Source organism: Saccostrea echinata, unplaced genomic scaffold, assembly GCF_033153115.1.
Source record: "Saccostrea echinata isolate AGI-Se365-2 ecotype Australia unplaced genomic scaffold, CSIRO_AGI_Sech_v1 ptg000081l, whole genome shotgun sequence".
Taxonomy (NCBI): Eukaryota; Metazoa; Mollusca; class Bivalvia; order Ostreida; family Ostreidae; genus Saccostrea; species Saccostrea echinata.
Window position 1 is genome coordinate 1414844 of NW_026889830.1, and position 14651 is coordinate 1429494.

At 31.6% G+C, this 14651-nt stretch overlaps 1 long non-coding RNA gene across 1 annotated transcript; it reads left to right on the forward strand.

The window, feature by feature from the left end:
* Window positions 1-314: 314 nt before the first annotated feature.
* LOC133176741 (uncharacterized) lies at window positions 315-2453 on the forward strand. Its single transcript, XR_009719547.1, has 3 exons — window positions 315-399; window positions 1448-1568; window positions 2214-2453. It is a non-coding gene; the product is annotated as an uncharacterized LOC133176741 (long non-coding RNA).
* Window positions 2454-14651: the final 12198 nt, after the last annotated feature.

Genomic DNA, 14651 nt, shown 5'->3' on the forward strand with positions numbered 1-14651 from the left:
CGAATGAATAGTTTTACATACTTTATATATAATAAGTAGTAATCATGATATTTAAAATGTTACCTAGGGGTTAGGTCAGGTCGATTAATTTTCTCTTGCAGGAATATTCGCGATTATAATCCCATGAGATTATACATATTTCCCAATACAGTTTTGGTTAAATCGGTCTAGGTTTTGACATATAGGTGCACCAGGTAAAGGGAGTTCTATATCAGTAAGTATGATAAAGATAAGAAAGAATAAATAAGTACTTAAGGACTGTTTAAAACTTGACATTATTCGTCTACAATATGAAGTCCATTCTCGTGTCTCTGTTATGGTTTCTGGTCCTTCTGGGTTACTGTGCAGCTCAGTGTTTCTATTCTCGTTCTCCAACACCTCCTCCACCAGGATCTACAGGTAAAAAGAGGAAAGGTTAAAATTAAAAAAAAAAATATCTGAAACGTGTGAATGTTAAATATAACAATGCTTGGAAAATGTTGGGAAATAAAGTATATCTGATCATATTTAAACCTTTATATAATTTTTCTTAAGCTTATAAAGATATTTAGACAACAAGTAATGGATTCAGGAATTTGTACTCATAACTACATGTATATGAATAGATTCTGACTTTCACAATCGACGACTTACTTTTAAACTAGGATAATATACGGAAGCTCTTTTGCGATATAAATATTAAGCTTAAGAGTTAATTAAACGATAATAAAGGGTCATTTCAAAGCACATATTACGTTGTTTAGGAATAGAACGGCATCCACCCTACCCTCATTCCCCTCTCTTCCCATACTGTTGCTTTTCCTTTCGGAATGTATTGTGTTCCTTATTTCATTTCTTCAGAAAATGTGATTGAAAAGAAACACTATCCCTCACGAGTAAGGTTATTTAAGTTACGTAATTCTGCCTCGTACCACCTCTTGCATTGATTGCATACCAGTTCATCATGTTAGTACCCTAACACCACACCTATAACCACTATAATGGTTTCCTTGTCTATTATCATTTCCGTATCACCGTACAAAAAGCAGGTTTAAATGTCAAAGTAAGCCGTCGACTGTAAAAGTCAGCGTTTCTCGCAAAAGTCCACTTGGCAAACCTCAGAAATTCTGCAACCCCTCTTATCCGTGTATTTAGTCTTTTACAACAGACGACCTGTTTAGAGAAGTTTAATTATTTATTGTTTTCTTTACTTGAGATGTTTTCTAGCTATGCTTACTTAGATGCTTATTACTTGCTTATACTCGTTAATATGTGTTGTCTCTGGTGATTTCTCTAATGCTGAAGATAATATATGTAACATAACTGATCCTTTGATGAAACAATGGAATACCTATCGATAAATTACTACATGCAAATATTCTGATTGGGTCGGAGATGAGTCATGGGTAGCACAAAAGCCATTTGACATTTCTAAAATTCTAAGTATTTCATTTTTTTCTTCAATTAGATCCACCTCCTACCCACTGCAATTCATCTGGTGTGATATTGGCACCAGGAGAAGCACACACAGATATGACAAGATGTTTGAGATGTCACTGTGGAGCAGATCTTGTACTCTACTGTTGCTCGTATGACATCGATTACATTATTGCTCCATTTTACCTTATCATTTAAACTTCATCTTCTTCACGATTACATTACTGCTCCATTTTACCTGATCATTTAAACTTTATCTTCTTCACGATTACATTATTCCTCCATTTTACCTTATCATTTAAACTTCATCTTCTTCACGCTTACATTCTACATACACTTGACAACATTGCCAACGCATGACCTAAGAAAAGTAATTTTTCATTTTTTAAAACTTCTTTATGGTGTATAAAATATATATCTATCTTATATCGAAACAAATGAGGCATTCCTATGGTTAAGCTGATAAAAAAATGCGATGTTAATCAAAGGGTAACTGACTTCATATCTTGGCAAAGATGGTGCGCAGTGCACATCAGGAAATTGGTTTTGGGGAAAGAAAATCATTTGAGCGTCTTGTCATGACACCAAGACTTTTGTCAACACCACTATATTGAGAAAGATGGCAAATAAGACATACTTGTGTTGATTAGGCAAGTGTTTAATTAAGAATCGAATATTACAAGTGGTGCGTTAGCAACTTTGGCAAGTGTAATTTGATATTGACTTATTTTTTTCATTGGCATCACACATAGGTAACTGACACAGCATTCTTGTTTTTATTATTATATTGGATATAGAATGCTCATGCACTACACAGTACCAGAGGGTTGTGTTGTTAAAGAAAAGAACTGTACACAGGAGATTGTTCACAAAGCGGACGGATCTCCATGCCAATATCTTGCATCTTTTTCCAGAAGGTGACATAACAACAAATGGAACAAAATTGAAATTATTATTAAAGAAAATAACATTTTAAATTTTTAAATACATGTTTGTATTTATCTGAAAGTGTCCAATAAAAATTACAACCATAATAACCTTTTATGTCTTTTCATTAAGTAATGTAAATGTTCAAATGAAAGCTGCATCAGCTCGCTATGAAAAAAATATGTAGTATATATCAGTGTATAACACTGATATATACTGATGAACGCAGTTAATATGCGAATTTGATCGTACATGTATTTGATAATTTGGGTTGTTTAGAACGTATTTTCACGCTATGTCAGAGCAAATCGGGTCCAATTACGGGTAATCTGTTTGCAAACTGTTTTAAAAAATGGGGTTCGCAAGGCATGCAAATAAACAGTCGTGTAGTATAAAATCACAACTATATCAGCCAGACTGGAAATACATGCCTGTATTGTGTAAAGTGCTAAAACCAAAGATTTTGAGACCACCCAGGATCTTCAGGTAATAGCAGATGTAAGATAATAATTAAATATTTTATATCACAAATCAAAAAGGACGTAACCCTTTTTCAATGTTTGCATCGTTAAAGTCGAGTAGGAAGAATATAAATATCAAGTTTATAAGGTAAAGACGAACAGAGAAAAAGGATGGCCGATTGACTGAGTGTTGTTTCACATCACGTGCAAGAATTTTTTTACTCCTATAGAGACGTTACTAGTTACCGTTGAAGGGATTTAATTTTACCTTTACTCCTAGATTATAGGCAACCAGGTAGTGAGGGTGCTTTACATCAAATGAGCTTAAATTACATCCTGGATATAGCAAATGTAACTTCGTTTTCCCCCTAATATATCTGGGCATATGAAATACAATGTTTATTCGATATTGTAAGATATCTTTCGTTGATTCTTTCTGAACATTAATGCTGAGTTGCTTTAATTTATATATTGCTGGTATTTAAATGTTTGCTTTTTTAGTTGATTGCTACACTTATTTCATGGCTGAATTAGTTGAGTTAAATGTCAATATATGAGTCTAATGATTATGCGTAATTTAATGAAATGTATGTCATCGATTGAAGATCAGAATCGAATTGCAATTTTATTTTGACTTTATGTTTTTATGGATATATCAAAAATGTATGTTGATTTCTATACCAGGAATCTTTGTTTACAATGCCACAAAAACTTGCTTCTAAAAAGCTTAATATCCTATATTTTGTACTACATTTGTATTTCATACAACCTTTCTTGCATACTAAATTTTCTTATGCTATTGAGTTTTGTACATGCAACAGGAAATAGTTCTTTGGATTTAAACAATGTCAATGCCTGTCGATTGGGTAGTACAATATGAACAGAACATTCTGACTGGCTAAGAAACTAGCATTAAAAAGCAGTGTAATGTTTTGAATTTTATGCCATAAAATGGCCAAGCGAATTTATTGGTCTGTAGAGACGACTATAAAGGGTTTAGAGGTGGATAAAATATACAAATTGGTTATAGAATATGTGTAGTATTGGGGGATGAAAGGTCGTTGATTGACCAATGCTGGAAAGTAGTGAAAAAAATTCCCAAAGTGCTGCAGCTAGATATAATCGAAAGGAGCAACAAAATATGCACTTATTTCTATATCACTTTCGGCTATGGACTTTCCTAAAGAAAATATCACCTTTAATGGGTAATTTTGAAGCTTTCTTTCTGTTTAAACTGAGAAATATCCAAAATTGTTGAGTGCACATTTCAAGAGTTGTCCACCTTTTGTCACATTTTTCATGATTTATTACATTCATATATTTAACTCATTTTAAGCAAAGAACAAGTGCACTTAAGCTATGCTTAATGGGCCCTTTTTCAGTGTCATTCTACTTTAGAATATATACCCAAATTGCTCTTTTTTGGTAATAGTTAAACACAAGAGGATATTTCTAATTAAAATCACGTTAAAATGTCAAGTAAATCAGCATGGATTTGAAACAAATGAAGATTTTTAAATGCCTGTAGATACCTTAAATCCGGAAAGTCGTACCGAACCTTTTCTGAGTTTCGTTTATTAAAATCAAGGGGAGGAAACATTTAAATCGGACACTTGAACAATCTGATGGTGGATCATTGACTGGCGCGTTTTCCGAATGATACTTCTTGCGCTATTTTACATGAGAAAAATATCGAATGAAGTTGTATAGATGCCTGTAGCCATAGTGATCAAACTAAGAAATTTGTACGTTTGTATTTGAAATAATACAATAAGTATTAACATTAGTTCCTTTAAATTTTAACATGCATTAACTATAGGGCTTGGAAACGACATGTCTGGATTTTGATGAAATTTGCACCACAGTATTCGAAGTGTCATCTCATGAATAAATATCGGTGGGCTTTTAATCCTATTTTTAGTACCATGTATCTATAAATAGATAGATTTTAGAAAAATGTAAAAAAAATTAAATTTTGCCAAAGTTTTAGATGTCATTGCTGGATAATTATGACGTATATTGTAAAATTTAAGATATTAATGGTAGCAGCTGGACACAACTAGCTGGAGTGGACAATGGTTGAGGAGTATTCCTATTTCTATTTATAGTATCAAGCACCTAAATATAGATATGTCTCTGGATATTAGGAAAAATGACAGTTTTATGCTAATTAGAAGCTTTATACAAAAAGTGTTAACAAATATAAAGCTTTTTTTAATATGCCTTCAAAAAGAACAAGTGTTTGTACAATAATTGATAAAATATTGAGGATCGACTCTTGTTTCTTTTTATAGCAATAATGGTCTAAAAATAGATTCCTCGAATAATCGAGAAAATGTAGATTCTTGCACTTTTTCAGATAATGTCGGATGGAAAAAAATGCAGACTAACTCTTATAAACATAGCATGACTGACAAGTACTAGAAACCATTTACTGCAATACACACTATCTGAAGGGGGTTCCCTTTTCTATTTATAGTACCAAACACCCATAAATAGAAACATCTCAGCATTATGAGGAAAATGACAATTTTCCACCAGTTGTTAGCTTCATCGAAAAAAGTATTTACAAAATATACTGCTGTCTACAATGTGTCATGAACAAGAACATTTGAGCAATTAATAATGCAGGAACGCCTTCTCCAAAGTCGTAGAAGCAGCCATTATAAAGACAATATCCTAACATATGGGAAACAAAATTGGGACGATAAGGTATAAGTTTAAAAAATACGCTATTTCAAAAATGATATCGATGAGCAAAGCTCTGTAAGGACTCAACTGTCTTAACTAGCATATTGTCAATAGCTTTAAGTTATTTAAAACATAGCCCTAACCATCAGGTAGGGGCTAAAACACCTGGTCAAAGTTTGACATAAAAATTTTAAAAAAACCCCTATTTTTTAAAATGTTCTTTTAAAATAGATAGAAATAACAAATAGTGTGTAATGATATACCGACATTAAAATGTAGCGAAGAATCAAGAATGTGCAATTTCTGCTCCTGGCTGAAGACATAAGCGTATACAATATATAATGAATGTGTGACATAGGAATATATACATATGGGTTAAATATGGAGATTACAAATAGTATTAAAGCTCAAAACTCCAATCAAACAATACAAAACAAGAGCAGAGCAAACAAGGACCTTTAAAACATCAGAGGTGGGATCAGGTGCCATGGAGGAGTGTGCATCCTTTGCCGACTGGTCACACCAGACGTATGCTCCTTGTTATGATCGGGAGAAAAGGAAAAACCATAGATAATTCAGTTTGTAGAAAATGACCTAACAATTAGTATATAAAAAAACGTCAGTCAGCATTTGACTTCATGATAAACTGTATTTGCTGACAAGGTCATTGTATCGACCATAGAACTTGCAAAATGATGACTTTTAACGAGACAGTTGATATTCTTGTTTCATCAACTTGTTTGTCATTAGCTTGGCTCGTTTAAGAAATTGTTGTTTGTGCGTAGATAATGCTATTGCGTATCGAATCAACTGATAGAAGAAAACCTTGGTGATGAGGGTATATTGCTACATAAGTAAGGGAAGTTGACGATTGGAAAGTTGAAGTCATCATGTTTATCATAAAGCTTAGTTGTCTTTTTTCTAGTAATATATCCAAATATGAAACACATGTGTCAGATTCTGTCATATCTTTTATTTCAAGCTCACTGGAATAAATCGAGTCGACATATGAATGGAGGTAACAAATTCTTAATTGATAATATATATTTAAATCACGAGTTGAAGGGCTCAGCAAGTGTTTTCTTCTCATGTATAAGATTATGAATAAATTCTGCTTCATATGTGTACAAAATAGTTCTGTTAATAACGGGGCGCAATTGGTACCAATGGGAATGCCGACAGATTGTTGGAGGACTTGGTCTCCAAAAACTACATAGATCTTGTTAATTAGAGATTCAAGCATCTTTTAAATGTCAACTTCAGAGTACTTGTGTATACAATCAAAATGTTTTTTAAACAAAACAATGTTGCAAATGACCATTGACAAGGTAAGTAAATTTACGAGTTGTATTTTTATTGAAAAAGCAGCTGTCAATGATGACAAAAATCTGGACTTTATTTTATCGTGAGGAATGGTTGTATAAAGTGTTGAAAAGTTGTTATTGATTTTGGTATAAAAAATGTGATTTCAAATTTTCTAAAATTCCTTGGAGTTTTTATGTATTTACACCACTCTTTTTCTTAAAAAATTCTACTAAAAAACAATAAGGTCCTTAATCATTTTTAAAAGTCTGATCAAACAAGGTCCAGGAGGGTCTAGAATTTTTATAAAAGAATAAAAGAATATCTTGTACCTAAAGTCCACAGGGCGGCAGTTATTTGCATTAATATGCAGGTATCATTTTTTGGATCTGGTTTCAAATTTGTTGAGATCAGGGATTCATTACTAAAGGTGGGATCAAAATAATGGTTAAAGTTTGACATAGTTGCACATGGGAAAAATTCACTTTTACAAGCTTGTACTAAAGACAGCCGGGTTAAGACTGGAGATATAAAAATGTACCCATCCCCATTTAATGTCAATCCACATCTGTTCACATCGTTCTTCAAAGGATTGTTTTTGATGTAGGCAAGAAAAGGATTTCGGATATATAATGTATAATCATGTATAATAAACAATAACGCTAGAAAAGTTAAACTTCAAAACTTCATACTCTTAAATTATTCCATGAAACAATGGCAATGGAGTTTGATTATGTATGACTTCCATGGTTTCTTTGTTAACTACTGTTTTTCATTCATTTCTTTAAAATTTAAATGATTTGCGTGAGAGTTGCAGCTTATGATTGTATAATGTGTTTATGCTAAACCATCAAATTACTTCTACCTGACATAGTGAATATAAAAATTCTCGTCTTACATTGCAAGGCATAAAAACTAGGATTAAAACTACCTACTAAAATATCATTTTTACAATTCTGAGAAAGGAACTGTTTAAAATTTAAACAAGAATTTCGGTAAATGTATGCGCATGAATTTTTAATTGGATTCGCTCAATAGCTATTTTTTTTCCTTTCAAGTTGATTAAAATCTAAACAAGATTTACTTTATATACATGCATTTTTAATTCGCTCGAGCTAATGGCTTACAAAAATTACATTTCATGCTCCCATATCAAAAGATTTGAATTCCGTCAGTTGTGTTGAAAACTTAAAAAGATTTCTTTACCAAGCAAAGACATACGCAAGTTTATACAACAAAAAAAAAAAAAGGATTGCTGTATGATGCATTTTTAATTGGTTGGACTAGATTATAATGGTGTACAAAAATAACCTTTCATGCTCCCAGATCAAAAGTTTTATTCTCTTAGAACTTTTAATTTTTTTTTTTGACCAACAAGCAAAGACACATGGCGGAAAAGATAAGGAGGATAAGAAGTGCTGTTTGTCTTTCATCAAGCGACCGTCAGAAATTTCACAAATAAATTGACACAACTTTAGAAGGTTTATGAATCTCCATTGTAGTTCTAACTAGGGTAACGCATTGCTCTTTTTGACTCAACAGGACGACCTATGTTGTTTCAATCAATTTCAGATTTAGATTTAGCCACGTTACATTGTTCTATCGGAAACTTCGGGTAATACTTTTAGCAATGCAAGAAAGAAAAATGCCTTTGTTTGAAGTATCTAAAAAGAAAACCCTATAGATTTCAACATTGTTTGATAAAGTCAATTGTCTTTTATTAACTACATGGTCATTCTTTTTAAGTAAAGTTCACTGTATTTCTTTATGTCACCTCAATCAACTTAAATTAATTTTAGCTATAAAATTTGATTTTTCCCCTATGGAAAACTATTACTGCGTGGTTTAACAATAATTCTCTACATCTTCACATCTGATTGCTCAAACCTGTACAAATGTCACACACTACATTCCTATATTTAAAGTGTCCCAAACAGAGTACTTTTTACAGACGCGAATGTTAAAAAAAATAAAGCAAAGTGTTTTATTATATTTCCTGTATATCTTGTAAGACGAGTTTTAATTGTTAAATAAGCCGATAGTAAGATTCCGTACATCTAACTGAAGAACGCGAAAAACATTTACACAAAGGAGTGTCTCTCTACACGCTAGCAGACAAAGAAAGAAAAGGAATCGAAATGAAAAGAGTGAATAAAGAAGTAAAATAACAATCACACTTTCAAAATTCATTATAATCATTACAAATTCATGACAATTTACACATATTAAATTTAAAAAAATGTTTCATTGGTTGCGTGAGTGGATAAATACATAAAAAAATAATAATTGCATTTCAAACTTATAAGAATCATTACAGATGCTGGCAAATTTAAATGAAATGAAGCAGGAAAACTAAAACATGTTTCCTTTTAAGGTATTATTCAACGGGAAACAGCTCTTTAACAACAAACTTTATCTGCAAAAATGAAAGCAGATAACAAAATTATTTCATATTTTTTAGATTAATGGTAAATGATAAATCGGCGTTTCTGATTGTTCGAAAAATTTGTTTGATACCTGCAGCAAAACAATTTTCACAAATTAGCCGGAACTAAATTTTATGATGTGCATAATGACTGACTTTACTAGTTTTCACTTCCAGAGTACTGAAGTAGTGAAAGAAAGAAAAATGATATTTTTAACGCTATTTTCCAGATTTACAAAAATTGTCGGATACGTTCCTGAGATATTTTCTACCTTTGTTTCTTTTCAAATTATTTTCCTTCCTATAAACAAAAAAGATCGTCTGTATGACAACAATATAGTTAGAGAAAAAACAAAAACTTACTTTCGTAGGATATCTCATTTGAGCTTTTACTTTTCTGATCCATTTTTTACTTTAAACTTAATTTTTTTTTCTCACTTGTATATAGGCATATTTCGAAATATTCATATTATTTATTTTCTTTGGTTTCAGACAGCGGTTTATTTGCCACATCCTATTCTTTTCATTATAATTATAATTATTATCATTCGGTTAAGGTTAAGTATGCTCATACACTACACATTACAAGAGGGGTGTGTTGTTATAGAGAAGAACTGTACGCACAAGATTGTTAAAGATTCGGATGGGTGTCCATGTCAGTATCTTGCATCTTTTTTAAGGAAGTGAGGAAACATTACTTGAAACACAATTGTAGTCATTACTTTTTTTTAAAAGACTATATTGTACGGTAGGAAAAAAGCTTTTTAAACATAAATTTTTTTTTTTATACATAATAATTGTCCATCCAAACAGAAATTTGGAAAATGGAGTTTATTAGGAGATCAACATTTTTATATTAATTTAATAACAGATCCTTACCAAAACACATCAACAACATAACATCATTTGAAAGAACAATGGATAATCAGCTGCTTCTAGTTTAGAAGAAATCTAAATATATTAATTTTTCATATTTGAATAGAGAATTCACAAAAATGTGGTTTTTTTAATGTCACGATTCTTCGCAGCAAGCTGATAATCTGTATTTTTAGTACATTTTTTAAATACTTAACTACATTAAGTTCATATTACACAGAACTCAAAATGTTTGAAAAGCAGAAAGGATAAAAGGTGGTTGGATAAGTAAATTACTTTTTACTATGTAAATTAAAACAAGAAATTCAGCTAAGTGTCGGCGTCATGTATGTCTACTAAACAGCATGATTTTCTATGTTAAAAGTTCTTTGCATCGAGTTCAATCTGTTTTAATTGTATTCATAAAATCTTATTTTCTTTTATCAACGTTTTAAATTTTAAGACGCATATGCACATTCTATATGACATGGATGTCGCAACAGGTTTCATTAAAAAAAATTCCAAACATGAACTGATTTGTGTTCATTGGGATATTTTAATGCCTACTTTATTCAACTTATGCCATTAGATATGTATTTCTAGCGATCATTTTGATGTTTAGATACATCGTTAGTATTTACTATGCTATGGTTTCTAGTCCTGATTGGATACTGTACAGTCAAAACCCCTACCCCTTTCCTTACAACCCTCAAACAATATAGGCCGATAATAATGAGACAATATTTTCTCCAAAACATGTGATATCCTGGTCAAGTACATTCTTCTCATTCCGTGCAATCGGATTGTACTTTTTTAGGTTAAGAATTTGGCCATACACGGTATATTATTTTTATTACACCGTATAAACTTTAAAAAATACGAACTGATTGTCGCAGATAACATATGCGTTGTATATACCAGGAAAACACGTATTGGTGAGATAATATAGATATATTTTGGTAGTTAGGAGTGTGTGAGGGGTTAGGGGTTTACAATATTTTATGTACACATCTTGTGCCTGTGGTAGAAACAGACTAGTTTGCAGATTTGTTAGGGTCGCTGTAGTTCGAATACATTCGAACGCAGTGACATTCAGTAGAAATTTAAAAAAAAAAAGCATAGTGACATTCAGTGACTTTTAATATTTTGCAATTTTGATCGAAGCAAAAAAAAAAGTAAAACATTTATATACACCAATTTATATATGCATGAATAATTAAACAACAAAACGTTTTAATGAACAATTTTTATTTTACAGTTTTAGTCAGATTACCATGGACAACGTCCTCGCCAAAAGAAAAAAGATTCCACTAAAAGAAAAAAAAAAATCAATGATCAAATAAGATATTGTAGATCACCTAATTTTCGTTCTACCTTATTTTCGTAAGGAAGCTATTTGGTATTTATAAGCGAGACCAAATTTTCACGCATCCTTGTTATTGTTGTAAATTACCTTGCTTGAAAATAGATATCGGCCTGGATAAAATTTCCGCTAGTAGACGCCTTGCGTTATTACGCAAAAATAAAGTTCTTGAGAATAAAAAGTGATTTAGAGTATTTGCAGAAATGTTAATGTATTACAATCAGTACAAAAAACTAACGGTTTTATATATGGCATGTAGGTGTGATATGTTTAACAAATCCCGGATTATGTCTGGAATAAATCTTACCTGCACCGCGCGACACAACTGTTATAGCACATTCTTCCATTGAATCCGAAAACTGGATCATAAAGGGACAGGTACCTATGCTTCTACTTGAGCACCCACCCCGCCATTGCGCGGAAGCTCCTCTATGAATATTTTGAAACTTCGACAATTTCGTAGACAGCTGTTTTGTGAAATAAATAGTATTAAATACATATATTTATCTACTTTGTATTCATAAATATAAATCATGGGCTTTTAAATTTATTGTTTGAACTGAAATTTTACGGTAAAACCACCGAGTTAAAGGTCGTGGAAGGCGTGCAAGACCAGGGTAAAATGTTCAAATTGTGAAATGTGTTTCAAATGATCTTATTTTTAAGGAATTCAAAACTAAATAAAATAAAATCTAAATGTGATGTAACGAGAACCACTTACATCATTTTGTCTCGTGTCATTAATATCAATTATAAGACGAATAGAGGAAATAACAAGTAAAAAAAGCATGAAATGTCTTTAAATGCCATAAAAAGAATGTCAGTCATCCGAACGGACCTCACCACACAATTAAATATTTCTAGATCTCTTGGAAGCCTCATAAAAGAGGACGAAAATAATAAAATCAACAGGGGATACTATAGTTATTTACAATGCATTGATTTACAAGAGAAATGAACAGTTTTCAAACGGTGTATACAATTTGGAAGATGCTTTAAGAAGTGGAGGACAATGATTATTGTTATGTGATGAAAATACAAAAATTTCATATTCATGACGTTGTTATTACATGTCTGACCTACCTCGTAGGCTGGGACATGCATCTTGTGTGTTGAAAATATTTATGCGGATAACTTCCCTTAGTGTGTGTATTACTCTGATGTTTGTGTTATTTTGCTCATCGATGGTCCATATTAAATTATTATTGTACACACTTGGCAGTGTCCATATTATAATCAATGCAATAGCATATATCCATGAACATTTTGGGAAAGAAACCTCTTATTTACCAATTAATCGTTTTTGTTTTTAATAGAGCCATGACAAATTTTAAAGCCTAGAGAAAGATTTTCCATGCACAAGCTGACTACAGCTTTCATGACTATTGTTGATTCACAGCAGAATGCATAATTGATACTAAGCCATTGCAGATCCAAAATCAGAAAATGAGACTAAAGTACATCCTCTTATTTTTTCATTTTTATACATTTTTATTGGGTATCTTTATATCAAGAGCTTATTTTAAGGGAAAAAAAACGAAACGTGTATAATTTTTTTTCATAGCCAGAAGTCATACAAATATCAACTGTTTGTCAATTTCAGTAAAAGACGATAATAGCGAATCGCCGGTAGAAGGATAAATTTCTTCTTAAATAAAAATGCTCAATTTGTAATATGCGAACTTCTTAAATCATGAAAACCCTGAATCAATGTTTATTCTTAGTGTGTTTAAGTTGAAACAGACTATTCGTATCAGCATTGCACACTTCGCTGTTTCTCTAAGTTTGTTTCTTTTTCTCAAAACGACGCTTTTATATATATGTATCAGATCTATTCATTTTCTTTCATTTTCTTCAATGGCTTTTCGATTTTCCTAGCCACTGGATAGATTGAAAATAAAGTTTTCATACTATAGAGGAATAACCATGATATATCATATTATGTACCATATTTAAATCTAAGAGAAAAAGATAAACAATGTTTTCTAAGATTTGAATTAGTCAAGACTTTCCGAGATAAAAATATATAGAGAATTGTAGAAGCTCGAAAAGATGTCTGAGAAAAAACATAGTTTCCTATTCCTGATGTATACATGTACATCTTATTTTGAACAAGTCTTTAAAAAAGTGTTCATGTGAGACGCGCATGCAACTCCTGCAAATGAGCGACTGGAATGTATACGTACATCAGTAAGATTTCCTCTTCCCTCCTTTTTATTAAGCATTTTTGTCCTATGCCATAAGCTGCATTAGTCTGTTTTCTATCTACCCTATTGAAGTATGTCTTAAGGATTCCTCTTGAAATAGAGCTATTGTGAAAATTTCTACAGGTGATATTTTTTCACAATCTTTATCTTCTGTATTATTTGCTTAGACTGTTTACAAAAAAAAAATAATAAAAAAAGGAATAAATAGTTTTACATATTTTATATATAATAAGTAGTAATTACTGATATTTAAAATGTTACCTAGGGGTTAGGTCAGGTCGATTAATTTTCTCTTGCAGGAATATTCGCGATTATAATCCCATGAGATTAAACATATTTCCAAATACAGTTTTGGTTAAATCGGTCTAGGTTTTGACATATAGGTGCACCAGGTAAAGGGACTTCTAATCAATAAGTACGACAAAGATAAGTAAGAATAAATAAGTACTTAAGGACTGTGTAATTCCTCACAATATTCGTCTACAATATGAAGTCCATTCTCGTGTCTCTGTTATGGTTTCTGGTCCTTCTGGGTTACTGTGCAACTCAGTGTGTCTTTTCTCATTTTCCAACACCTCCTCCACCAGGATCTACATGTAAAAAGAGGAAAGGTTAAAATTTAAAAAAAATATCTGAAACGTGTGAATGTTAAACATAACAATGCTTGGAAAATGTTGGGAAATAAAGTATATCTGATCATATTTAAACCTTTATATAATTTTTCTTAAACTTATAAAAATAATTAAACAACAAGTAATGGATTCATGAATTTGTACTCATAACTACATGTATATGAATAGATTCTGACTTTTACAATCGACGACTTACTTTTACACTAGGACAATACACGGAAGCTCTTTTGCGATATAAATATTAAGCTTAAGAGTTAATTAAACGATAATAAAGGGTCATTTCAAAGCAAATATTACGTTGTCTAGGAAGAGAACGGCATCCACCCTACCCTCATTCCCCTCCCTTCCCATACTGTTGCTTTTCCTTTCGGA